Source organism: Pimephales promelas, chromosome 1, assembly GCF_988280905.1.
Source record: "Pimephales promelas chromosome 1, fPimPro1.hap1.1, whole genome shotgun sequence".
Classification (NCBI taxonomy): Eukaryota; Metazoa; Chordata; class Actinopteri; order Cypriniformes; family Leuciscidae; genus Pimephales; species Pimephales promelas.
This window is the reverse complement of record NC_142769.1, coordinates 15,792,409-15,817,556: the sequence shown is the minus strand read 5'-3', so window position 1 is coordinate 15,817,556 and position 25,148 is coordinate 15,792,409. Positions and strand designations below refer to the sequence as shown.

At 44.3% G+C, this 25,148-nt stretch overlaps 2 protein-coding genes across 2 annotated transcripts in view; one reads left to right on the top strand and one right to left on the bottom strand.

Moving 5' to 3' along the window:
* LOC148998390 (uncharacterized) overlaps window positions 1-25,148 on the top strand; it is a 183,833-nt gene that overhangs the window by 33,341 nt on the left and 125,344 nt on the right. The window lies entirely within an intron of this gene.
* The window catches only part of col25a1 (collagen type XXV alpha 1 chain), a 483,837-nt gene that overhangs the window by 413,700 nt on the left and 44,989 nt on the right, over window positions 1-25,148 (bottom strand). The gene's annotated exons all lie outside the window — the stretch shown is intronic.

Sequence of the window (25,148 nt, the reverse complement as noted above, 5' to 3'; positions counted from 1 at the left end):
AGATAGCACAACTTTACATCGTCAATGCCTTTAGAAGGCACAGCAGAAATGTGAAGTCGGTCCGACTAAATCCCTAGGAGGAGTTCGTTAAAGTACGTAATGAGTAAATGATCCAAAAATGGTGGTAAAAATAGAAATGGCTGACTTCCTGTTGAGTTTAGGGCATTGCTCCAAGAGACTTTTCTGTACGTGTGGACATGGTAGATGTACCACAGAAATTTCGTATATGTCGGTCAAACGTGTGGCGGGGGCTGCTTGTTAAAGGTCACTTCCTGTTGCCACTAGGTGGCGCTATGACTGTGGGTGAATGTCGGCATGTAGATTTGTTCAGGACGGGACTCTTGTCAAATGTGTCAAATTTCGTGCAGATCTGGGCATTTACAGCCAAATTACTACAACTTCCTGTTTCATGGCGAATCTTCGACGCCACGGACACGCCCATCGACGAAAACGCGCAGATAGCACAACTTTACATCATCAATGCCTTTAGAAGGCACAGCAGAAATTTGAAGTCGATCCGACTAAATCCCTAGGAGGAGTTTGTTAAAGTACTGAGTGTGTAAATCGTCCCAAAATGGGCGCCAAATTCAAAATGGCCGACTTCCTGTTGAGTTTAGGGTATGGGTTCTTGAGGCTTTTTTGTGCGTCTTGAAGGTTGAACGTGGACGAGGGGCTAATTTTTTCCAATTTTCTAGGTACAAATTTGAAGTCGATCCGACTATATCCCTAGGAGGAGTTCGTTAAAGTACGGAGTGTGTAAATCGTCCAAAAATGGCCGCCAAATTCAAAATGGCGGACTTCCTGTCGAGTTTAGGGTATGGGTTCTTGAGGCTTTTTTGTGCATCTTGATATGATACACGTCCCCACCAAATTTCGTGCATGTAGGTTGAACATGGACGAGGGGCTAATTTTTTCCAATTTTCTAGGTGGCGCTAGCGTGCCGTTTTGCCACGCCCATCCGTGAAACCCACAAAATACGAAATTTTTCACCAGTCCTGACATGCGTGCCAAATTTGGTGAGTTTTTGAGCATGTTGCGGCCCCGAAAATGGCGCTTACTTTGCAGAAAAAAAATAAAAAAATAAATAAATAACCCTAACAGTTTCAATAGGGTCCTCGCACTGTTAGTGCTCGGGCCCTAATAATTAAAGCTGCAAGCAGCGATGGGCGGGCCCTCGCACCTGTAGCGCGTTGGGGTGTGAGGCGGCCGCGTTGCATATTCTGCGGCTCAGCCGGTGCAGCTGTGAAATTTTTCGCTGCTTTGTTAAAGGACACTTCCTGTTGCCACTAGGTGGCGCTATGACTGTGGGTGAATGTCGGCATGTAGATTTGTTCAGGGCAGGACTCTTGTCAAATGTGTAAAATTTCGTGCAGATCTGGGCATTTACAGCCAAGTTACTACAACTTCCTGTTTCATGGCGAATCATCGACGCCACAGACACGCCCATCGACGAAAACGCGCAGATAGCACAACTTTACATCGTCAATGCCTTTAGAAGGCACAGCAGAAATTTGAAGTCGATCCAACTAAATCCCTAGGTGGAGTTTGTTAAAGTACGGAGTGAGTAAATCAACCCAAAATGGCGGTAAAATTAGAAATGGCTGACTTCCTGTTGAGTTTAGGGCAACGCTCCAAGAGACTTTTCTGTGTGTCTGGACATGGTAGATGTACCACAGAAATTTCGTACATGTCGGTCAAACATGCGACGGGTACTGCTTCGTTAAAGGTCACTTCCTGCTTTCACTAGGTGGCGCTATGACTGTGGGTGAATGTCGGCATGTAGATTTGTTCAGGGCGGGACTCTTGTCAAATGTGTAAAATTTTGTGCAGATCTGGGCATTTACAGCCAAGTTACTACAACTTCCTGTTTCATGGCGAATCATCGACGCCACGGACACGCCCATTGACGAAAACGCGCAGATAGCACAACTTTACATCGTCAATGCCTTTAGAAGGCACAGCAGAAATGTGAAGTCGATCCGACTAAAGCCCTATGAGGAGTTAGTTAAAGTACGTAATGAGTAAATCATCCAAAAATGGCGGTAAAATTCAAAATGGCTGACTTCCTGTTGAGTTTAGGGCATCACTCCAAGAGACTTTTCAGTGCGTCTGGACATGGTAGATGTGCCACAGAAATTTCGTACATGTCGGTCAAACATGCGGCGGGGGCTGCTTCGTTAAATTTCACTTCCTGTTGCCAGCAGGTGGCGCTATGACTGTGGGTGAAAGTCGGCATGTAGATTTGTTCAGGGCGGGACTCTTGTCAAATGTGTAAAATTTTGTGTAGATCTGGGCATTTACAGCCAAGTTACTACAACTTCCTGTTTCATGGCGAATCATCGACGCCACGGACACGCCCATCGACGAAAACGCGCAGATAGCACAACTTTACATCGTCAATGCCTTTAGAAGGTACAGCAGAAATTTTAAGTCGATCCGACTAAATCCCTAGGAGGAGTTCGTTAAAGTACGGAGTGTGTAAATCGTCCAAAAATGGCAGCCAAATTCAAAATTGCGTACTTCCTGTCGAGTTTAGGGTATGGGTTCTTGAGGCTTTGTTGTGCGTCTTGATATGATACACGTCCCCACCAAATTTCGTGCATGTAGGTTGAACGTGGACGAGGGGCTAATTTTTTCCAATTTTCTAGGTGGCGCTAGCGTGCCATTTTGCCACGCCCATCCGCGAAACCCACAAAATACGAAATTTTTCACCAGTCCTGACATGCGTGCCAAATTTGGTGAGTTTTTGAGCATGTTGCGGCCCCGAAAATGGCGCTTACTTTGCAGAAAAAAGAAAAAAGAAAAAAGAAAAAAAAAAATTAAAGCTGCAAGCAGCGATGGGCGGGCCCTCGCACCTGTAGCACGTCGGGGTCTGAGGCGGCCGTGTTGCATTTTCTGAAGCTCAGCCAGTGCGGATGTGCATTTGCTACGCTGCTTCGTTAAAGGTCACTTCCTGTTGCCAGCAGGTGGCGCTATGACTGTGGGTGAATGTCGGCATGTAGATTTGTTCAGGGCGGGACTCTTGTCAAAGGTGTAAAATTTCATGCATATCTGGGCTTTTACAGCCAAGTTACTACAACTTCCTGTTTCATGGCGAATCATCGACGCCACGGACACGCCCATCGACGAAAACGCGCAGATAGCACAACTTTACATCGTCAATGCCTTTAGAAGGCACAGCAGAAATGTGAAGTCGATCCGACTAAATCCCTAGGAGGAGTTCGTTAAAGTACGTAATGAGTAAATCATCCAAAAATGGCGGTAAAATTAGAAATGGCCGACTTCCTGTTGATTTTAGGGCATCGCTCTAAGAGACTTTTCTGTGCGTCTGGACATGGTAGATGTACCACAAAAATTTCGTACATGTCGGTCAAACACGCAGTGGGGGCTGCTTCGTTAAAGGTCACTTCCTGTTGCCAGCAGGTGGCGCTATGACTTAGGGTGAATGTCGGCATGTAGATTTGTTCAGAGCGGGACTCTTGTCAAATGTGTCAAATTTCGTGCAGATCTGGGCATTTACAGCCAAGTTACTACAACTTCCTGTTTCATGGCGAATCTTCGACGCCACGGACACGCCCATCGATGAAAACGCGCAGATAGCACAACTTCACATCGTCAATGCCTTTAGAAGGCACAGCAGAAATTTGAAGTCGATCCGACTAAATCCCTAGGAGGAGTTTGTTAAAGTACGGAGTGTGTAAATCGTCCAAAAATGGCCGCCAAATTCAAAATGGTGGACTTCCTGTCGAGTTTAGGGTATGGGTTCTTGAGGCTTTTTTGTGCATCTTGATATGATACACGTCCCCACCAAATTTCGTGCATGTAGGTTGAACGTGGACGAGGGGCTAATTTTTTCCAATTTTCTAGGTGGCGCTAGCGTGCCATTTTGCCACGCCCATCTGCGAAACCCACAAAATACGAAATTTTTCACCTGTCCTGACATGCGTGCCAAATTTGGTGACTTTTTGAGCATGTTGCGGCCCCGAAAATGGCGCTTACTTTGCAGAAAAAAGAAAAAAAAAAATAATCCTAACAGTTTCAATAGGGTCCTCGTACTGTTAGTGCTCGGGCCCTAATAATCCTAACAGTTTCAATAGGGTCCTCGCACTGTTAGTGCTCGGGCCCTAATAATCCTAACAGTTTCAATAGGGTCCTCGCACTGTTAGTGCTCGGGCCCTAATTAAAGCTGCAAGCAGCGATGGGCGGGCCCTCGCACCTGTAGCACGTCGGGGTCTGAGGCAGCCGTGTTGCATTTTCTGTAGCTCAGCCAGTGCGGATGTGCATTTGCTACGCTGCTTCGTTAAAGGTCACTTCCTGTTGCCAGGAGGTGGCGCTATGACTGTGGGTGAATGTCAGCATGTAGATTTGTTCAGGGCGGGACTCTTGTCAAACGTTTTAAATTTCGTGCAGATCTGGGCATTTACAGCCAAGTTACTACAACTTCCTGTTTCATGGCGAATCATCGACGCCACGGACACACCCATAGACGAAAACGCGCAGATAACACAACTTTACATCGTCAATGCCTTTAGAAGGTACAGCAGAAATTTGAAGTTGATCCGACTAAATCCCTAGGAGGAGTTCGTTAAAGTACGGAGTGTGTAAATCTTCCCAAATGGGTGGCCAAATTCAAAATGGCAGACTTCCTGTCGAGTTTAGGGTATGGGTTCTTGAGGCTTTTTTGTGCGTCTGGTCATGGTAGATGCACCACAGAAATTTCGTACATGTCGGTCAAACAAGCTGCGGGGGCTGCTTCATTAAAGGTCACTTCCTGTTGCCAGCAGATGGCGCTATGACTGTGGGTGAATATCGGCATGTAGATTTGTTCAGGGCGGGACTCTTGTCAAATGTGTAAAATTTCGTGCAGATCTGAGGATTTACAGCCAAGTTAAAGCTGCAAGCAGCGATGGGCGGCCCCTCGCACCTGTAGCACGTCAAAGTCTGAGGCGTCCGCGTTGCACATTCTGGAGCTCAGCTGTGTACATGCGGCCGGGCTGCTTTTTTAAAGGTCACTTCCTGTTGCCAGCAGGTGGCGCTATGACTGTGGGCTAATATCGGCATGTACATGTGTTCAGGGAGGGACTGTTGTATAACGTATAAAATTTCTGCGCAGGTCTGAGGATGTACACTGAAGTTACAACAACTTCCTGTTTCATGGACGAATCATCGACGCCACAGACATGCCCATCGACGAAATCGCGGAGATAGCACAACTTTACATCATCAATGCCTTTAGAAGGCACAGCAGAAATTTTAAGTCGATCCGACTAAATCCCTAGGAGGAGTTAGTTAAAGTACGTAATGAGTAAATCATCCAAAAATGGTGGTAAAATTAGAAATGGCTGACTTCCTGTTGAGTTTAAGGCATCGCTCCAAGAGACTTTTGTGTGCGCCTGGACATGGTAGATGTACCACAGAAATTTCGTACATGTTGGTCAAACATGTGGCGGGGGCTGCTTCGTTACAGGCCACTTCCTGTTGCTACTAGGTGGCGCTATGACTGAGGGTGAATGTCGGCATGTAGATTTGTTGAGGGCGAGACTCTTGTCAAATGTGTCAAATTTCGTGCAGATCTGGGCATTTACAGCCAAGTTACTACAACTTCCTGTTTCATGGCGAATCATCGACGCCACGGACACGTCCATTGACGAAAACGTGCAGATAGCACAACTTTACATTGTCAATGCCTTTAGAAGGCACAGCAGAAATTTGAAGTCGATCCGACTAAATCCCTAGGAGGAGTTCGTTAAAGTACGGAGTGTGTAAATCGTCCCAAAATGGGCGCCAAATTCAAAATGTCGGACTTCCTGTCGAGTTTAGGGTATGGGTTCTTGAGGCTTTTTTGTACGTCTGGTCATGGTAGATGTACCACAGAAATTTCGTACATGTCGGTCAAACAAGCGGCGGGGGCTGCTTCGTTAAACGTCACTTCCTGTTGCCAGCAGGTGGCGCTATGACTGTGGGTGAATGTCGGCATGTAGATTTGTTCAGGGCGGGACTCTTGTCAAATGTGTAAAATTTCGTGCAGATCTGGGCATTTACAGCCAAGTTATTACAACTTCCTGTTTCATGGCGAATCTTCGACGCCACGGGCACGCCCATCAACGAAAACGCGCAGATAGCACAACTTTACATCGTCAATGCCTTTAGAAGGTACAGCAGACATTTTAAGTCGATCCGACTAAATCCCTAGGAGGAGTTCGTTAAAGTACGGAGTCTTTAAATCGTCCAAAAATGGCCGCCAAATTCAAAATGGCGGACCTCCTGTCGAGTTTAGGGTATGGGTTCTTGAGGCTTTTTTGTGCGTCTTGATATGTTTCACGTCCCCACCAAATTTCGTGCATGTAGGTTGAACGTGGACGAGGGGCTAATTTTTTCCAATTTTCTAGGTGGCGCTAGCGTGCCATTTTGCCCCGCCCATCCGCGAAACCCACAAAATACGAAATTTTTCACCAGTCCTGACATGCGTGCCAAATTTGGTGAGTTTTTGAGCATGTTGCGGCCCCGAAAATGGCACTTACTTTGCAGAAAAAATAAAAAAAAAATAATTAAAGCTGCAAGCAGCGATGGGCGGGCCCTCGCACCTGTTGCACGTCGGGGTCTGAGGCGGCCACGTTGCATTTTCTGCAGCTCAGCCGGTGTGGATGTGCATTTGCTACGCTGCTTCGTTAAAGGTCACTTCCTGTTTCCAGCAGGTGGCGCTATGACTGTGGGTGAATGTCGGCATGTAGATTTGTTCAGGGCGGGACTCTTGTCAAAGGTGTAAAATTTCATGCATATCTGGGCTTTTACAGCCAAGTTACTACAACTTCCTGTTTCATGGCGAATCATCGACGCCACGGACACGCCCATCGACGAAAACGCGCAGATAGCACAACTGTACATCGTCAATGCCTTTAGAAGGTACAGCAGAAATTTGAAGTTGATCCGACTAAATCCCTAGGAGGAGTTCGTTAAAGTACGGAGTGTGTAAATCGTCCCAAATCGGTCGCCAAATTCAAAATGGCGGACTTCCTGTCGAGTTTAGGGTATGGGTTCTTGAGGCTTTTTTGTGCGTCTGGTCATGGTAGATGTACCACAGAAATTTCGTACATTTCGGTCAAACAAGTGGCGGGGGCTGCTTCGTTAAAGGTCACTTCCTGTTGCCAGCAGGTGGCGCTATGACTGTGGGTGAATGTCGGCATGTAGATTTGTTCAGGGCGGGACTCTTGTCAAATGTGTAAAATTTTGTGCAGATCTGGGCATTTGCAGCCAAGTTACTACAACTTCCTGTTTCATGGCGAATCTTCGACGCCACGGACACGCCCATCGACGAAAACGCGCAGATAGCACAACTTTACATCGTCAATGCCTTTAGAAGGCACAGCAGAAATTTTAAGTCGATCCGACAAAATCCCTAGGAGGAGTTCGTTAAAGTACGGAGTCTGTAAATCGTCCAAAAATGGCCGCCAAATTCAAAATGGCGGACCTCCTGTCGAGTTTAGGGTATGGGTTCTTGAGGCTTTTTTGTGCGTCTTGATATGATACACGTCCCCACCAAATTTCGTGCATGTAGGTTGAACGTGGACGAGGGGCTAATTTTTTCCAATTTTCTAGGTGTCGCTAGCGTGCCATTTTGCCCCGCCCATCCGCGAAACCCACAAAATACGAAATTTTTCACCAGTCCTGACATGCATGCCAAATTTGGTGAGTTTTTGAGCATGTTGCGGCCCCGAAAATGGCACTTACTTTGCAGAAAAAAGAAAAATTAAAGCTGCAAGCAGCGATGGGCGGGCCCTCGCACCTGTAGCGCGTCGGGGTGTGAGGCGGCCGCGTTGCATATTCTGGAACTCAGCCGGTGCGGCTGTGAATTTGCAATGCTTCATTAAAGGTCACTTCCTGTTGCCAGCAGGTGGCGCTATGACTGTTGGTGAATGTCGGCATGTAGATTTGTTCAGGGCGGGACTCTTGTCAAATGTGTTAAATTTCGTTCAGATCTGGGCATTTACATCCAAGTTAATACAACTTTCTGTTTCATAGCGAATCATCAACGCCACGGACACGCCCATCGACGAAAATGCGTAAATAGCACAATTTTACATCATCAATGCCTTTAGAAGGCACAGCAGAAATTTGAAGTCGATCCGACTAAATCCCTAGGAGGAGTTAGTTAAAGTATGTAATGAGTAAATCATCCAAAAATGGCGGTAAAATTAGAAATGGCCGATTTCCTGTTGAGTTTAGGGCATCGCTCCAAGAGACTTTTCTGTGCGTCTGGATATGTTAGTTGTACCACAAAAATTTCGTACATGTCGGTCAAACATGCGGCGGGGGCTGCTTCGTTAAAGGTCACTTCCTGTTGCCACTAGGTGGCGCTATGATTGTGGGTGAATGTCGGCATGTAGATTTGTTCAGGACGGGACTCTTGTCAAATATGTAAAATTTCGTGCAGATCTGGGCATTTACAGCCAAGTTACAACAACTTCCTGTTTCACGGCGAATCATCGACGCCACGGACACGCCCATCGACGAAAACGCACAGATAGCACAACTTTACATCGTCAATGCCTTTAGAAGGCACAGCAGAAATGTGATGTCGATCCGACTAAAGCCCTAGGAGGAGTTAGTTAAAGTACGTAATGAGTAAATCATCCAAAAATGGCGGTAAAATTAGAAATGGCTAACTTCCTGTTGAGTTTAGGGCATCGCTCCAAGAGACTTTTCTGTGCGTCTGGACATGGTAGATGTACCACAGAAATTTCGTACATGTCGGTCAAACATGCGACGGGGGCTGCTTCGTTAAAAGTCACTTCCTCTTGCCACAAGGTGGCGCTATGAATGTGGGTGAATGTCGGCATGTAGATTTGTTCAGGGCGGGACTCTTGTCAAATGTGTAAAATTTCGTGTAGATCTGGGCATTTCCAGCCAAGTTACTACAACTTCCTGTTTCATTGCGAATCATCGACGCCACGGACACGCCCATCGACGAAAACGCGCAGATAGCACAACTTTACATCGTCAATGCCTTTAGAAGGTACAGCAGAAATTTTAAGTTGATCCGACTAAATCCCTAGGAGGAGTTCGTTAAAGTACGGAGTGTGTAAATCGTCCCAAATCGGTCGCCAAATTCAAAATGGCGGACTTCCTGTCGAGTTTAGGGTATGGGTTCTTGAGGCTTTTTTGTGCGTCTGGTCATGGTAGAAGTACCACAGAAATTTCGTACATGTCGGTCAAACAAGCGGCGGGGGCTGCTTCGTTAAAGGACACTTCCTGTTGCCAGCAGGTGGCGCTATGACTGTGGGTGAATGTCGGCATGTAGATTTGTTCAGGGCGGGACTCTTGTCAAATGTGTAAAATTTCGTGCAGATCTGGGCATTTACAGCCAAGTTACTACAACTTCCTGTTTCATGGCGAATCTTCGACGCCACGGACACGCCCATCGACGAAAACGCGCAGATAGCACAACTTTACATCGTCAATGCCTTTAGAAGGCACAGCAGAAATTTTAAGTCGATCCGACTAAATCCCTAGGAGGAGTTCGTTAAAGTACGGAGTCTGTAAATCGTCCAAAAATGGCCGCCAAATTCAAAATGGCGGACCTCCTGTCGAGTTTAGGGTATGGGTTCTTGAGGCTTTTTTGTGCGTCTTGGTATGATACACGTCCCCACCAAATTTCGTGCATGTAGGTTGAACGTGGACGAGGGGCTAATTTTTTCCAATTTTCTAGGTGGCGCTAGCGAGCCATTTTGCCCCGCCCGTCCGCGAAACCCACAAAATACGAAATTTTTCACCAGTCCTGACATGCGTGCCAAATTTGGTGAGTTTTTGAGCATGTTGCGGCCCCGAAAATGGCACTTACTTTGCAGAAAAAAAATAAATAAAATAATAATAATAATTAAAGCTGCAAGCAGCGATGGGCGGGCCCTCGCACCTGTAGCACGTCGGGGTCTGAGGCGGCCGCGTTACATTTTCTGCAGCTCAGCCAGTGCGGCTGTGCATTTGCTACTTTGCTTCATTAAAGGTCACTTCCTGTTGCCAGCAGGTGGCGCTATGACTGGTGGGTGAATGTCGGCATGTAGATTTGTTCAGGGCGGGACTCTTGTCAAAGGTGTGAAATTTCATGCATATCTGGGCTTTTACAACCAAGTTACTACAACTTCCTGTCTCATGGCGAATCATCGACGCCACGGACACGCCCATTGAGGAAAACGCGCAGATAGCACAACTTTTCATCATCAATGCCTTTAGAAGGCACAGCAGAAATTTGAAGTCGATCCGACTAAATCCCTAGGAGGAGTTAGTTTAAGTACGTAATGAGTAAATCATCGAAAAATGGCTGTGAAATTAGAAATGGCCAACTTCCTGTTGAGTTTAGGGCATCACTCCAAGAGACTTTTCTGTGCGTCTGGACATGGTAGATGTACCACAGAAATTTCTTACATGTCGGTCAAACATGCGGCGGGGGCTGCTTCGTTAAAAGTCACTTCCTCTTGCCACTAGGTGGCGCTATTAATGTGGGTGAATGATGGCATGTAGATTTGTTCAGGGCGGGACTCTTGTCAAATGTGTAAAATCTCGTGTAGATCTGGGTATTTACAGCCAAGTTACTACAACTTCCTGTTTCATGGCGAATCATCGACGCCACGGACACGCCCATCGACGAAAACGCGCAGATAGCACAACTTTACATCGTCAATGCCTTTAGAAGGTACAGCAGAAATTTGAAGTTGATCCGACTAAATCCCTAGGAGGAGTTCGTTAAAGTACGGAGTGTGTAAATCGTCCCAAATCGGTCGCCAAATTCAAAATGGCGGACTTCCTGTCGAGTTTAGGGTATGGGTTCTTGAGGCTTTTTTGTGCGTCTGGTCATGGTAGATGTACCACAGAAATTTCGTACATGTCGTTCAAACAAGCGGCGGGGGCTGCTTCGTTAAAGGTCACTTCCTGTTGCCAGCAGGTGGCGCTATGACTGTGGGTGAATGTCGGCATGTAGATTTGTTCAGGGTGGGACTCTTGTCAAATGTGTAAAATTTCGTGCAGATCTGGGCATTTACAACCAAGTTACTACAACTTCCTGTTTCATGGCGAATCTTCAACGCCACGGACACGCCCATCGACGAAAACCTGCAGATAGCACAACTTTACATCGTCAATGCCTTTAGAAGGCACAGCAGAAATTTTAAGTCGATCCGACTAAATCCCTAGGAGGAGTTCGTTAAAGTACGGAGTCTGTAAATCGTCCAAAAATGGCCGCCAAATTCAAAATGGCGGACATCCTGTCGAGTTTAGGGTATGGGTTCTTGAGGCTTTTTTGTGCGTCTTGATATGATACACGTCCCCACCAAATTTCGTGCATGTAGGTTGAACGTGGACGAGGGGCTAATTTTTTCCAATTTTCTAGGTGGCGCTATCGTGCCATTTTGCCCCGCCCATCCGCGAAACCCACAAAATACGAAATTTTTCACCAGTCCTGACATGCGTGCCAAATTTGGTGAGTTTTTGAGCATGTTGCGGCCCCGAAAATGGCACTTACTTTGCAGAAAAAAGAAAAAAAAAAATAATCCTAACAGTTTCAATAGGGTCCTCGCACTGTTAGTGCTCGGGCCCTAATAATCCTAACAGTTTCAATAGGGTCCTCGCACTGTTAGTGCTCGGGCCCTAATAATAATAATCCTAACAGTTTCAATAGGGTCCTCGCACTGTTAGTGCTCGGGCCCTAATAATTAAAGCTGCAAGCAGCGATGGGCGGGCCCTCGCACCTGTAGCACGTCGGGGTGTGAGGCAGCCGCATTGCATATTCTGCAGCTCAGCCAGTGCCGCTGTGCATTTGCTCTGCTTCGTTAAAGGTCACTTCCTGTTGCCAGCAGGTGGCGCTATGACTGTGGGTGAATGTCTGCATGTAGATTTGTTCAGGGCAGGACTCTTGTCAAATGTGTAAAATTTCATGCAGATCTGGGCATTTACAGCCAAGTTACTACAACTTCCTGTTTAATGGCGAATCATTGACGCCACGGACACACCCATCGACGAAAACGCGCAGATAGCACAACTTTACATCGTCAATGCCTTTAGAAGGCACAGCAGAAATGTGAAGTCGATCCGACTAAGTCCCTAGGAGGAGTTAGTTAAAGTACGTAATGAGTAAATCATCCAAAAATGTCGGTAAAATTAGAAATGGCCGATTTCCTGTTGAGTTTAGGGCATCGGTCCAAGAGACTTTTCTGTGCGTCTGGATATGTTAGTTGTACCACAAAAATTTCGTACATGTCGGTCAAACCTGCGGCGGGGGCAGCTTCGTTAAAAGTCACTTCCTGTTGCCACTAGGTGGCGCTATGACTGTGGGTGAATGTCGGCATGTAGATTTGTTCAGGACGGGACTCTTGTCAAATATGTTAAATTTTGTGCAGATCTGGGCATTTACAGCCAAGTTACAACAACTTCCTGTTTCATGGCGAATCATCGACGCCACGGACACGCCCATGGACGAAAACGCACAGATAGCACAACTTTACATCGTCAATGCCTTTAGAAGGCACAGCAGAAATGTGATTTCGATCCGACTAAAGCCCTAGGAGGAGTTAGTTAAAGTACGTAATGAGTAAATCATCCAAAAATGGCGGTAAAATTAGAAATGGCTGACTTCCTCTTGAGTTTAGGGCATCGCTCCAAGAGACTTTTCTGTGCGTCTGGACATTGTAGATGTACCAGAGAAATTTCGTACATGTCGGTCAAACATGCGACGGGGGCTACTTCGTTAAAAGTCACTTCCTCTTGCCACTAGGTGGCGCTATGAATGTGGGTGAATGTCGGCATGTAGATTTGTTCAGGGCGCGACTCTTGTCAAATGTGTAAAATTTCGTGTAGATCTGGGCATTTACAGCCAAGTTACTACAACTTCCTGTTTCATTGCGAATCATCGACGCCACGGACACGCCCATCGACGAAAACGCGCAGATAGCACAACTTTAGCTAAGTTAGTAGCTTTAGCTAACTAACTAAGTTAGTTAAAGTACGTAATGAGTAAATCATCCAAAAATGTTGGTAAAATTAGAAATGTCCGACTTCCTGTTGAGTTTAGGGCATCACTCCAAGAGACTTTTTTGTGCGTCTGGATATGGTAGATGTACCACAGAAATTTCGTACATTTCGGTCAAACATGCGGCGGGGGCTGCTTCGTTAAAAGTCACTTCCTGTTCCCAGCAGGTGGCGCTATGACTGTGATTGAATGTTGGTGTGTAGATTTCTTCAGGGCGGGACTCTTGTCAAATGTGTAAAATTTGGTGCAAAATCATGGCGAATCATCGACGCCACGGACACGCCCATTGACGAAAACGCGCAGATAGCACAACTTTACATTGTCAATCCCTTTAGAAGGCACAGCCAAAATTTGAAGTCGATCCGACTAAATCCCTAGGAGGAGTCCGTTAAAGTACTTAATGAGTAAATTATCCAAAAATGGCGGTAAAATTAAAAATACCGGACTTCCAGTCGAGTTTAGGCTATGGGTTCTTGAGGCTTTTTTGTGCATCTTGATATGATACACGTCCCCACCAAATTTCGTGCATGTAGGTTGAACGTGGACGAGGGGCTATTTTTTTGCAATTTTCTAGGTGGCGCTAGCTTGCCATTTTGCCACGCCCATCCGCGAAACCCACAAAAACCCATCTTATTGTTGGCGCGTGGGAGCGTGCGCGAGCGATCGGTTGTTTGTGTTTGTAGCTCCGGAGAATTTCTTCACTAATCCTTGATTTTCTTCTTTACCACTTATTTATAAACAAGCACTTTCTATTTTTATATTATGTGAACTTATCCTCGATAGTATTCCTTATAAAAAACAATTGGATTGCTTTGATATCGCTACTTATATCCAACCTTCCTAATCCTGGCTACTAGCCTTTAGCCCGCTAGCATTCCATGCGTGCCCTCTCGCCTATTGATCGTCTCATTTTACACCCGTTTCACTGAATCCTGGTTATTTCCGACATTTCAATCCTAAATTAGTAGTGATAGTTGTAGTATCACTACTAATTACTGATCATCCGTTATAATGGCGAACATATCAGATGCGTGTCTAACATTACCTTTGAGTGCAGGTGAAGACACATTCGAGCTCTTCACGGTGAAGCAGGAGCTGGAATACGTTGAGAAACAGATCCGCGGTCTGCTGGTGAAGCAAGCCGAGCTGTTGGATCGGCGCTCAACGCTTGAAGCATCACGCGCCAACGCTAACAAATCAAATCACTCTTTGACTCCGAGTTCGTCTACTCCATATGTTACTCTGCCGAGGAAGATGCGATCATCTCAGGCTTCATTCACTCCGGCACCGAAACAACATGGACCATGGATCACACAGCGGAAGACACGAGCCAGGACCAGAGCTGCCTCTCCGCCCCTCCCGGTCTTCGAGATCTCCACCCGGAACCGCTTCTCCCCTCTTCGCGAGCCGGAACGCGATGACGCCGTGATCATCGGCACATCCATAGTCCGCGCTAATTCGGATAAAGGTAAGGTGCGCACTCACTGCTTTCCTGGTGCTTGTGTTCTTGATGTCGCTGCACAGGTTCCCGAGATCCTGAACGGGGACGAGCGCGTCGGAGCTGTTGTGCTGCACGCGGGAGCGAACGACATTAGGCTGCGGCAGACGGAGGTTCTGAAGAAGGACTACAGGAGCCTGATCGAGACGGTACGCAGCACAGCGCCTAAAGCAGCGATCATCGTGTCTGGACCGCTTCCCACGTACAGACAAGGACAGGAAAGGTTCAGTAGACTTTTTGCATTAAATGAATGGTTAATGTCATTGTGTAATGAACAGAGGCTGCACTTTGTAAATAACTGGCATCTGTTTTGGGAAAGACCGAGGCTGTACAGCACGGATGGACTCCATCCCAGCCGAATCGGAGCGGCTGTGCTGTCAGACAACATTTCCAAGACACTACGCACCAGATGACTAATGAGTCAAAGTCCAAATTACAGCCTTTGCGGTCCAAACTTAACTAATAAGCATAGTGTGGAACATTATATAGAAACTGTGTCTATTCCTCGTTTAGTGAAGCCAAACAATAAATCTAGTGTAGGATCTAGCAAAAATCTTATTGTAATTAAACCAGAAAATCTAAATATCAGTGAACAAAAACAATTTCTAAAGCTAGGTCTCCTAAACATTAGATCGCTCACACCTAAGGCGGTTATTGTAAATTAAATGGTCACAGACAATAACTTCGATGTTCTGTGCCTTACTCAAACCTGGCTTAAACCAAATGAGTATTTCGGTCTAAACGAATCTACTCCGCCAGGATACTGTTATAAACATGAGCCTCGTCTGATCGGTCGTGGCGGCGGTGTTGCAACAATCTATAAAGATATTTTTAATATTACTCAGAAAACAGGTCACAGGTTTAATTCATTTGAAGTACTTGTGCTAAATGTTACGCTCTTAGATGTAAGAAGGAAATCCATATTATCTCTAGCCCTGGCTACTGTATATAGACCTCCAGGGCCATATGCTGAATTCCTAAAAGAGTTCGCAGACTTTCTCTCGGATCTATTGGTAAATGTCGATAAAGCAATAATTGCTGGAGATTTTAACATACACGTAGTGTAATACAAATGATGCTTTAGGGGCTGCGTTTACAGACTTATTAAACTCCTTTGGGGTCAAACAAAACGTCAGTGGTCCCACTCATCGTCTAAATCATACACTAGATTTAATTATATCATATGGAAGCGATCCAACTGATATAGATATTATACCGCAAATCGATGATGTCACTGATCATTACATGGTGACTTGCATAATACGTACTGATGAAATATGTCATGTTGCACCACGTTATAGACCAGGCAGAACAATCCTTCCAACCACTATAGATGGATTTTCAAATAGCTTACCTGATCTATCTAAGCTGCAAAGTGAACCCAAACAAACAGATGAATTAGAGGAAATGACTAGCAGTTTAAGCACCATTCTTACTAGTACATTAGATATTGTTGCGCCAATTAGATTAAAAAAGGTTCGAGAGAAAATTAAAGCACCATGGTACAACAGTGCTAAGCATGCTATCAAGAGAGAAACTCGCAACTTAGAGCATAAATGGAAACAAACTAATTTAGAGGTCTTTAGAATCGCGTGGAAAGACAGTATGTCACGTTATAAAAAGACACTAAAAACAGCCAGGGCTGAGCATCTCCGCAAACTAATCGAAAATAACCAAAATAATACAAGGTTTTTATTTAACACCGTGGCTAGACTAACAAATAAACAGACATCACCAGAGCAAAATATACCGTTACAGTTTAGTAGTAATGATTTTATGAATTACTTCAATGCGAAAATAGAAAGCATCCGAAACAAAATTATAAATGTACAATCCGCTATGGTGTCTTATGATTCAGCTTCAATTATGGACCCTCTAGAACAACTACACCGCTTTACAACGATAGGACAGGAGGAGCTAAATAAACTTATCATTGCATCTAAACCAACAACATGTTTATTAGATCCAATACCCACTAAACTACTGAAAGAACTATTACCTGCAGTGGAAGAGCCTCTCCTCAATATTATTAACTCGTCTTTAACTTTAGGTCATGTCCCAAAAATATACAAGCTGGCTGTAATAAAACCGCTCATTAAGAAACCGCAATTAGATCCAAATAACTTGGCAAATTACAGACCCATTTCAAATCTTCCATTTATGTCCAAAATACTTGAAAAAGTAGTGTCCGCTCAATTGTGCTCTTTTTTGCAAGAAAATGATATCTATGAAAAATTCCAGTCAGGATTCAGACCGCATCATAGTACAGAAACTGCGCTAGTTAAAATTACAAATGATTTACTTTTAGCTTCTGACCAAGGCTGTATCTCATCAATACTAGTCCTACTTGATCTTAGCGCTGCGTTCGACACTATAGATCATATAATACTCTTGGATCGACTACAAAACTTCACCGGTGTCCAGGGACAGGCATTAAGGGACAGACTTATCGGACCGTTCTCATTTTGTCTGTTTAAATGGGAAAAAATCAAAGATAACGTCAGTAGACTATGGAGTACCGCAAGGATCGGTTTTAGGCCCTCTGCTATTCTCAATATATATGCTGCCACTTGGTAATATTATAAGAAAACATGGAATTAATTTCCACTGTTACGCTGACGACACTCAATTATATATTTCATCACGACCAGATGAAAACACTAACTCATCTAAAATGACAGAGTGTCTCAAAGATATAAAATGCTGGATGACGCGTAATTTCCTGCTATTAAATTCAGATAAAACGGAGGTATTACTTATTGGTCCAAAAAACTACTCACAAAACCTTTCGCAATACAACTTTAATATAGACGGATGTCCTGTTACTTTATCCACTACAGTAAAAGACCTGGGTGTTATACTAGACCGCAACTTGTCTTTCGAAGATCATATTTCATATGTTACAAGAACAGCCTTTTTCCACCTTAGAAACATTGCTAAGCTACGTAACATGCTATCTATTTCTGATGCAGAAAAATTAGTTCACGCATTCATGACCTCGAGACTAGATTACTGTAATGCTTTATTAGCCGGTTGTCCTGCATCCTCAATAAACAAGCTACAGTTAGTACAAAATCATCTCTACACTGGTTACCTGTTAAGTTCCGCCAGCGCCGGCCCGAGCCTTTTGGGGGCCCTAAGCAGAATTTAATTTGGGGGCCCCTCCCACGACGCGGAGTCACCTGTGTTTGACGATTATTGACATAAATGTCACGCAAAAATGATACATTATAAATGAATACACTGAGGTTATGTATTAATAAAAAAATAGATGCCTACTTAAATAAAAAAGTTTGAAAACAGTCTTAAAACCGTCTCAAAACATATACAATAAATTATTTGCTAAAATTATGACAAAACTGAGAAATTAGAAACGTAAGAGCAATGATACTTTGGCCTATCCTCCTGGGACCCAGGAATAGACTTTTGTCCACTGTAGTGGACATTATATTTTAGTGTATTTCTCTGACACCATGCATGTCACATTTTTTTTTCTGGATGTCCTGTAAAGAGCACATTCAGGGCAATACAGAGATACCAAATGTTTGGAGGTTTCACCATGAAAACAACTTCTCCTTGGTCTTTAAAAATGTCTAACATTAATTTAGTGATCAAATGTAGCACTCTTATTGAAATATGGTAATATATTGTAATTATAATTTAAATCTAACTACTTTTCAAATTGTATTTCATCAACCAACATCTCATGAAAATGTTATGGGGTTTCAAATGAAAAAAATGACTTTCCGTTACAGGGCATTGATTTCATTCATGTCCACTGTAGAGAACATCAGGACATAAATCATGTTTATCAGGCATTCTGGGAGACATAACAAGTGAATATGTAAATAAATTATACGTCAATATTCTTATGACATATTAGATATTATTATTAAAATGTTGCTTATTATTACGCCAATGCTTACACTTCTTTCCTCATTAAATGTTGCTCCAAGAACACATTAATGTCCAAATTAGATACAGTGTATAGATACTTTGCATTGAATGGGAATATTAATTTATGCCAATTTTACCCATATATTGCATAAAGTAAATTGGTGTATCAATTAATTCCATTATATCTTTCATAACATAGTTGATAATCATCTTTATACAAATTTTAGTTAAAAAAAATCCTGAAACCCCAAAATGTATTGGTGATTGGAAAAAAAATCCCATTGTTTTTGCCTACACATTGTATGTCATTTAATTTTAACAACTGAGTCCTGGTGTCCACTACAGAGGACAAAGTATTACATATGAATAAAATATAATTTTTCAAATTTTTTTTTTTTTTTTTTTTTTACCATTTGTTTATTATGCTCTAAACAATGTGATGACATGAAAAAAAAACTAAATTAAAAAAAAAAAACTTTCTGGGTCTCAGGAGGCTATTGTTGAAAACTAAAAATATTACTAGCCTATTTCTCAACTGTCTCAATACAGAGTAACTATCCTCAAAATCTTTATTATTGTTATTATTATTATTGTAACAGACTTTGTTATATAGTACATGACATAATCAACACAGTCTGTTACTATAATACCGGTTATGATGTTCTGGCGCTCGTTGTATGTGTGTATGCAATGTATTTTTCCCCTCGGGGCTTGCCGTAGATGGGTCGTGCGCACTTGCTAGGCTACTGGAGTGTGGCGGGTGTTTGGAGATCTGATGTGTGGTATAATAAAGTGGAGAAGAGTTCAAACTGCTATGTTTATTATTTATTCAAACTGCTACCCTTACACCTTGAAGGATAAGTTCTCCTGCGGGCTATTTTCTCCAACTTAAACCGATACCGTGACTAGGCGCAGTTGCGCACGAATTGTCTATGCACGCGCGAGGTGTCTAGAAGGTTATGCGTATGACTTAAACGCTGGCAGACAGAGCAGCAGTTGTAACTTGTAGGCAGGTATATTGACCATTAAATCAGAATTTTGTTGTCTTGAACTATTCATTCAGTCATATTCATTCATTAATTGATTTATGTCACTTGTTTAAGTCATCTAAAAAAAAAAAATTAAAAATTAAAACCTCGATTAGGGGGCCCCCTGGTGGCCAGGGGGCCCCAAGCAGCCGCTTAGTTCGCTTATGCCTCGGGCCGGCCCTGAGTTCCGCATCAACTACAAAATACTACTACTGACCTATAAAGCCCTAAATGGTTTAGCACCTATGTACTTAACGGACCTTCTTTCGCCCTACAATCCACCGCGTTCCTTAAGATCACTAAATTCAAGGCTTCTGGTCATTCCTAGGATATCGAAGTCCAGTAAAGGAGGGAGGGCGTTCTCGCATTTAGCTCCAAAACTCTGGAATGGCCTTCCCGATACGGTCCGAGCCTCTGACTCGCTGTCACAGTTTAAAACTAGATTAAAGATGCTTCTCTTTAGTCAAGCATTCACATAATGCTTACCTTCTAGTCCTCTGTTATGCCATACGGAACCGTTTGCCACTGAAACTGCATAACGCACCAGTGGGGCTCGACAGCCTTTTAGACAAACGGGTCGGCGCGTATGGTTGGGTTGCGGAGAGTTCAGGTTACGGAGAGTTTGTGAGTTATAACGGAAATCATTATGAACATCAGCTATGCTAATTATTTCCCATCTGCCTTTCTGCTGTTATCTCGGGACGCTTGTCCCGAGAAAAATGGCGTTCGTCAGGTCCAGCTTTGTGTCCAGCCTCTCACGGGGATTTCGGATGCCCCAACGCCTGTGATGAGACGACTCAACGCCTGTGAAGAGACGACTCAACGCCTGCGATATGTTATGGCGCCGTTTGATTCATAAACAATATTTATATTTAATATTTATATTTAAACAATATGAATGTAAGCCAGAGGAGAACTGGCCCCCGACTGAGCCTGGGTTCTCCCAAGGTTTTTTCTCCATCCAATCTGATGGAGTTTGGTTCCTTGCCACTGTCGCCTTGCTTTTGGCTTGCTTTGAGCTTGCTCAGTTGGGGTTATTTAGTGTTTAGCAATGTTGTTGATCTGTGTTGTGCTACTTTCATGTTATCACTGTGAAGCTGCTTTGATACAATCTGTATTGTGAAAAGCGCTATATAAATATTTTTATATCTAATTTTATATAAATATTTTTCCATCTAATTTTTTTCATCTAATTTTTTCCAATTTTCTAGGTGGCGCTAGCGTGCCATTTTGCCACGCCCATCCGCGAAACCCACAAAATACGAAATTTTTCACCAGTCCTGACATGCGTGCCAAATTTGGTGAGTTTTTGAGCATGTTGCGGCCCCGAAAATGGCGCTTACTTTGCAGAAAAAAGAAAAAAGAAAAAAAAAATAACCCTAACAGTTTCAATAGGGTCCTCGCACTGTTAGTGCGAGGGCCCTAATTAAAGCTGCAAGCAGCGATGGGCGGGCCCTCGCACCTGTAGCGCGTCGGGGTGTGAGGCGGCCGCGTTGCACATTCTGGAACTCAGCCGGTGCGGCTGTGAATTTGCTACGCTACATTAAAGGTCACTTCCTGTTGCCAGCAGGTGGCGCTATGACTGTTGGTGAATGTCGGCATGTAGATTTGTTCAGGGCGGGACTCTTGTCAAATGTGTTAAATTTCGTTCAGATCTGGGCATTTACATCCAAGTTAATACAACTTTCTGTTTCATAGCGAATCATCAACGCCACGGACACGCCCATCGACGAAAATGCGTAAATAGCACAATTTTACATCATCAATGCCTTTAGAAGGCACAGCAGAAATTTGAAGTCGATCCGACTAAATCCCTAGGAGGAGTTAGTTAAAGTATGTAATGAGTCATCCAAACATGGCGGTAAAATTAGAAATGGGCGATTTCCTGTTGAGTTTAGGGCATCGCTCCAAGAGACTTTTCTGTGCGTCTGGATATGTTAGTTGTACCACAAAAATTTCGTACATGTCGGTCAAACATGCGGCGGGGGCTGCTTCGTTAAAGGTCACTTCCTGTTGCCACTAGGTGGCGCTATGACTGTGGGTGAATGTCGGCATGTAGATTTGTTCAGGACGGGACTCTTGTCAAATATGTAAAATTTCGTGCAGATCTGGGCATTTACAGCCAAGTTACAACAACTTCCTGTTACATTGCGAATCATCGACGCCACGGACACGCCCATGGACGAAAACGCACAGATAGCACAACTTTACATCGTCAATGCCTTTAGAAGGCACAGCAGAAATGTGATGTCGATCCGACTAAAGCCCTAGGAGGAGTTAGTTAAAGTACGTAATGAGTAAATCATCCAAAAATGGTGGTAAAATTAGAAATGGCTGACTTCCTGTTGAGTTTAGGGCATCGCTCCAAGAGACTTTTCTGTGCGTCTGGACATGGTAGATGTACCACAGAAATTTCGTACATGTCGGTCAACCATGCGACGGGGGCTGCTTCGTTAAAAGTCACTTCCTCTTGCCACTAGGTGGCGCTATGAATGTGGGTGAACGTCGGCATGTAGATTTGTTCAGGGCGGGACTCTTGTCAAATGTGTAAAATTTCGTGCAGATCTGAGCATTTACAGCCAAGTTACTACAACTTCCTGTTTTATGGCGAATCTTCGACGCCACGGACATGCCCTTCGACAAAAACGCGCAGATAGCACAACTTTACATCGTCAATGCCTTTAGAAGGCACAGCAGTTAGTTAAAGTACGTAATGAGTAAATCATCCAAAAATGGCGGTAAAATTAGAAATGGCCGACTTTCTGTCGAGTTTAGGGCATTGCTCCAAGAGGCTTTTCTGTGCGTCTGGACATGGTAGATGTACCACAGAAATTTTGTGCATGTCGGTCAAACATGCGGCGGGGGCTGCTTCGTTAAAGTTCACTTCCTGTTGCCAGCAGGTGGCGCTATGACTGTGGTTGAAAGTCGGCATGCAGATTTGTTCAGGGCGGGACTCTTGTCAAATGTGTAAAATTTCGTGCAGATCTGGGCATTTACAGCCAAGTTACTACAACTTCCTGTTTCATGGCGAATCATCGACGCCACAGACACACCCATCGACGAAAACGCGCAGATAGCACAACTTTACATCGTCAATGCCTTTAGAAGGTACAGCAGAAATTTGAAGTCGATCCAACTAAATCCCTAGGAGGAGTTCGTTAAAGTACGGAGTGTGTAAATCGTCCCAATTTGGTCGCCGAATTCAAAATGGCGGACTTCCTGTCGAGTTTAGGGTAAGGGTTCTTGAGGCATTTTTGTGCGTCTTCAAAGGATACACGTCCCCACCAAATTTCGTGCATGTAGGTTGAACGTGGACGAGGGGCTAATTTTTTCCAATTTTCTAGGTGGCGCTAGCGAGCCATTTTGCCCCGCCCATCCGCGAAACCAACAAAATACGAAATTTTTCACCAGTCCTGACATGAGTGCCAAATTTGGTGAGTTTTTGAGCATGTTGTGGCCCCGAAAATGGCGCTTACTTTGCAGAAAAAAGAAAAAAGAAAAAAAAAATTAAAGCTGCAAGCAGCGATGGGCGGGCCCTCGCACCTGTAGCGCATTGGGGTGTGAGACGGCCGCGTTGCATATTTTACAGCTCAGCCGGTGCAGCTGTGAATATGGTTCGCTGCTTCGGTAAAGGTCACTTCCTGTTGCCAGCAGGTGGCGCTATGACTGTGGGTGAATGTCGGCATGTAGATTTGTTCAGGGCGGGACTCTTGTCAAATGTGTAAAATTTCGTGCAGATCTGAGCATTTACAGCCAAGTTACTACAACTTCCTTTTTCATGGCGAATCTTCGACGCCACGGACACGCCCATCGACGAAAACGCGCAGATAGCACAACTTTACATCGTCAATGCCTTTAGAAGGTACAGCAGAAATTTGAAGTTGATCCTACTAAATCCCTAGGAGGAGTTCGTTAAAGTACGGAGTGTGTAAATCGTCCCAAATCGGTCACCAAATTCAAAATGGCGGACTTCCTGTCGAGTTTAGGGTATGGGTTCTTGAGGCTTTTTTGTGCGTCTGGTCATGGTAGATGTACCACAGAAATTTCGTACATATCGGTCAAACAAGCGGCAGGGGCTGCTTCGTTAAAGTTCACTTCCTGTTGCCAGCAGGTGGCGCTATGACTGTGGGTGAATGTCGACATGTAGATTTGTTCAGGACGGGACTCTTGTCAAATGTGTAAAATTTCGTGCAGATCTGGGCATTTACAGCCAAGTTACTACAACTTCCTATTTCATGGCGAATCTTCGACGCCACGGACACGCCCATCGACGAAAAAGCGCAGATAGCACAACTTTACATCGTCAATGCCTTTAGAAGGCACAGCAGAAATTTGAAGTCGATCCGACTAAATCCCTAGGAGTTCGTTAAAGTAGGTAATGAGTAAATCATCCAAAAATGGCGGTAAAATTAGAAATGGCCGACTTCCTGTTGAACTTAGGGCATCGCTCCAAGAGACTTTTCAGTGCGTCTGGACATGGTAGATATACCAGAGAAATTTCGTACATGTCGGTCAAACATCCGGCGGGGGCTGCTTCGTTAAAGTTCACTTCCTGTTGCCAGCAGGTGGCGCTATGACTTAGGGTGAATGTCGGCATGTAGATTTGTTCAGGGCGTGACTCTTGTCAAATGTGTAAAATTTCGTGCAGATCTGGGCATTTACAGCCAAGTTAGTACAACTTCCTGTTTCATGGCGAATCTTCGACGCCACGGACACGCCCATCGACGAAAACGCGCAGATAGCACAACTTTACATCGTCAATGCCTTTAGAAGGCACAGCAGAAATTTTAAGTCGATCCGACTAAATCCCTAGGAGGAGTTCGTTAAAGTACGGAGTCTGGAAATCGTCAAAAAATGGCCGCCAAATTCAAAATGGCGGACCTCCTGTCGAGTTTAGGGTATGGGTTCTTGAGGCTTTTTTGTGCGTCTTGATATGATACACGTCCCCACCAAATTTCGTGCATGTAGGTTGAACGTGGACGAGGGGCTAATTTTTTCCAATTTTCTAGGTGGCGCTAGCGTGCCATTTTGCCCCGCCCATCTGCGAAACCCACAAAATACGAAATTTTTCACCAGTCCTGACATGCGTGCCAAATTTGGTGAGTTTTTGAGCATGTTGCGGCCCCGAAAATGGCACTTACTTTGCAGAAAAAAGAAAAAAAAAAAAAAAATAATAATAATCCTAACAGTTTCAATAGGGTCCTCGCACTGTTAGTGCTCGGGCCCTAAAAATAACCCTAACAGTTTCAATAGGGTCCTCGCACTGTTATTGCTCGGGCCCTAAAAAAAATAACCCTAACAGTTTCAATAGGGTCCTCGCACTGTTAGTGCTCGGGCCCTAATAATCCTAACAGTTTCAATAGGGTCCTCGCACTGTTAGTGCTCGGGCCCTAAAAATAACCCTAACAGTTTCAATAGGGTCCTCGCACTGTTAGTGCTCGGGCCCTAATAATAATCCTAACAGTTTCAAGAGGGTCCTCGCACTGTTTGTGCTCCGGCCCTAATAACCCTAACAGTTTCAATAGGGTCCTCGCACTGTTAGTGCTCGGGCCGTAAAAAAAATAAAAAATAACCCTAACAGTTCCAATAGGGTCCTCGCACTGTTAGTGCTCGGGCCCTAATAATCCTAACAGTTTCAATAGGGTCCTCGCACTGTTAGTGCTCGGGCCCTAATAATAATCCTAACAGTTTCAATAGGGTCCTCCTCGCA